This window comes from Haliaeetus leucocephalus, unplaced genomic scaffold (assembly GCF_000737465.1).
Source record: "Haliaeetus leucocephalus isolate CR32 unplaced genomic scaffold, Haliaeetus_leucocephalus-4.0 Scaffold555, whole genome shotgun sequence".
Classification (NCBI taxonomy): Eukaryota; Metazoa; Chordata; class Aves; order Accipitriformes; family Accipitridae; genus Haliaeetus; species Haliaeetus leucocephalus.
The window spans coordinates 3,142,377-3,145,696 of record NW_010972991.1 but is presented as its reverse complement, the minus strand read 5'-3'; positions in this window follow the sequence as shown (position 1 = coordinate 3,145,696).

The window sequence follows — 3,320 nt, the reverse complement described above, 5'->3', positions numbered from 1 at the left end:
CTGAAATCAACAGAGTCACACAGATTGACACCAGCTGAAGACCTGTCCTAATAAATCTGAGTCTATTTATGGGGGATGAAAACCACAGTCATGCCTCCCCAAAGGCAGTATTCTCACTTGAATATAAATGGTTTTGGCTGCATGAATGAATTAAATATTGAAGGTTCCATTTTTCAGACTTAGCTGAGGCTTCACCCTTATCAGTGGATCTGATTTATACCAGCTCTTTAGAGAAATAATCACTCAGTCCTAGAGTGCTGACAGTCAGGCTGGTTTACCTGAACTATCTGATTTTCTTTTTAGCTGTTGGGTGTATGCTGGCACAAGGAGTGCAAGCCACACCGCATTGTGCATACTTACTCAGTAATGGAAACCTGTGTTGAGTAACTTTTCAAGGTACCTCCCTTCACCTGGCATTTTTTAAGGGACTGAGGGAATCCAGTGGTGGATTTACCACATTAACTCCTCGCTGGTACCTTCTACATCGTGGTACCAGGGATACAAGGCTGAACAGGAGCAAAGGAGCTTTTGGGTCTCTATCCATACTGTGATTCCCGTCCATCTTCTTCTTTGGAAAGACTGTTTAGACGGCAAAAGAGTAAGTCCTGTTGTATTGCAGCTTCTTGCACTCTGTGGCGTCAAGTCTCATCTACAAAGGCCAGTAACTCTCTGGAAATGAGATATTCACCTGTGTTGAAGTGGGGCTCGCTGAGTGCTCAGAAGCTTGATGTTATCAAGAGTCAGCTAAACCAGATGTTTTCATACTCTTGTTTCTAAAGTTTCTTTGATATTTCAGAGGGCCAGGCTGATGTAACTCTCCCTCCCATCACCTAAGTAGTAATAACAACAACAATAATAGATGGGGCAGTTTGACTCCCCCACCTCCCTTCCCATTCCAGTATGTGCCCCCTGAAGCGGGTGAAGTTCCCAGCCTTCCTGCTGATTGCAGGCTCAGCGGGGTCCCTGCTATTCAGCAGGCCAAGTCCTGCATGGAATGGGTGTCTCGTCCATCACCCCAGCATGGAGAAAGCAGAAAGAAGGGCACCCTGGTAGAAAACTAATACAGCTACTTGTCTGGCTTGTTTAAAAGCCAGATTCATGACTCAGCCTTTACCTTTTATGAGTCAGGAAATTCCAAGGTGCTCTTTTTTCCCTTGGACTTGTAGGCAGACTCTGATCTCACTTATTACAGGGTAAATCCACTACAGGCAAGGAGCTATTCCTGCCACACATTTGCAAGCAAGAGCAGCATCCATCCTCCCTGAACTCTCTTTCTGTTTTTAGCAGTCCCTGTGTTCTTTGGCCAGCTGCAGGCCTCAGTAAAAGTGTCAGGCACATCAAACGGCATAAAATAAATCAATCCATTTCCCAGTTTATTTAGTCTAAAAAGACTGTAAAATGGAGTCAAGTTGAGAAACCTGTTTATGTGGCCAAGAGGCCTAAGGGACATATTGAGGAAGGAGTGATATTAAAGAGTTAGGCTAACAGAATCAGAGCTAGTTTGCACTGGGGCATGCTACCTGTTTCCAGTTCACTGTGGATGGCGTGACTGCAGAATGATGGATAGTTGCATTCACAGACATAACGTCCATGGAAGGTGAAAGGTAAAGAGACAAAAGTCATTACAGCTATAAAATTGCTTCAGGTTCCAGAAAACCAATTAGACACTGAGACTTAAAAGCAATGTGGCTTCCTTGTTTTATTGAAGAGAAGAGACAGCAGTGATTTACTGAACCTTTGCATGTTTCTATGTTGGAAGAAGGTACTGAATTCTCATCAGCCAAGCAGACATTGGCAGAAAGATGAAACTAGCAAACTCAGACTGAAAATACGGCACAAACTCTTAATAGTGAATGTAACTGAACTCACCAAAACATGAGGTAGATTTTCCATCATTTGAAGATCTTAAATTGAATTTAAGTCTTTGAACTAGACAAAGAAGTGTCTTTAGAGCCTCCATTTACCAGGGTCAGTACAGGACTTCCCAGGATTAAGCCAGGGTGACACAGGATTGCAATGGTCTCTTTTAGCATTGTCATCCTTAGAGGGATCCGAGAGCCCCCAGAAGCAGGAACCAAGGTGTGGGCTGCTGCCATCACTGAGTTCAACAAGAGCCTAAATGTCCCTGTCATTTGAGACTTAATGAAATAACCTTACACCCAGTCACACCTGTAAGTGCACCGATGTGCCATATCTAAGCAGGAACGGCTATCAGAAAGGCTGCTGAGGCAGCTGGAAGACTCAGCACCCCTGCCCTGGGGCTGCAGGCCTACTCCTTGATCCCTGTCTCATCCAAGCTAGGATAGAGTGTCTGGTTTATGATCGCCACATGACAAACTCCCACGGCCAACGTGAGATGAGCCGTGGAGCTGCAAGCAGCCAGATGTCCACATCTCAAAGACTCCATCCTTGCTGACATACTTGACCACAGCATTAGCTAAGGAATTCACTGAGGGGAATGAAATATGCAGGGGAAAGAGTCAGAGTGAGATAAGCAAATATTTTTGGGGAAAAAACAAAACCAACACACTGCCATTTCTGGTGTCATTTATAAATGACACCAGATTTTGTAGTCTGATATACTTGATTTTATAGTCTGATAACCCAGGAACTTTGAACTCTTGTTCCTCTTCTGTTTGCAAAGCTACTTTTGCTAGGACTGCTAGCATGGCCCCTTCAACTCCAAGCCAGCAAGCATGACTTGTACGAGGTATTAGCCACCTACTTTACATCTGAGCCTATTACCCTAGGCTGATCCATCTAGTTTCACCTCTTTTTTAAGAGACCATTTCACCTAAGTCAGAGGAAATGCACTCTCAAAATGCTCCTTTCACTTCACATAGTGTTTGGGAATTTGGACCCCAAAGTCAGGCCCAGAGTGGTAGCCACATGCAGATGAACACCACCCAGGTGGCATGAAGATAGCAGGCTGCTTTCTAGATTCCTCAGCAGAGAAAGAGAGTGCCTGTGCCTGAGTATTGCTGGTGTATGAGGAAAGAATGTGTGCTGGTGACAGAGATGGGGGAGAAAAAAATATTGAAATAGAGAGAGGTGGGATGAATGAACAGAGGGGGACGTGAAGAAAGGGAGGGAAGGATACAGAGAAAGGAGCACAGAAACAGCCCTGGGGGAACCTGACAGAAAATACAATCCCCAACCTGGTCTTCAGGGTGGTACGTCCTGGGAAGGGGCTGTGGCAGGGGTGAAGGTGCTGGAGGAGGAGGACAGAAGGCGGCACTTTGTCCGCTTTGCAGCCAAGCTCTGGCTGAGTCCTTTCCCAGGGCAGCCGGGTGTCCGGACTGTCACACAAAAAGTCTGGT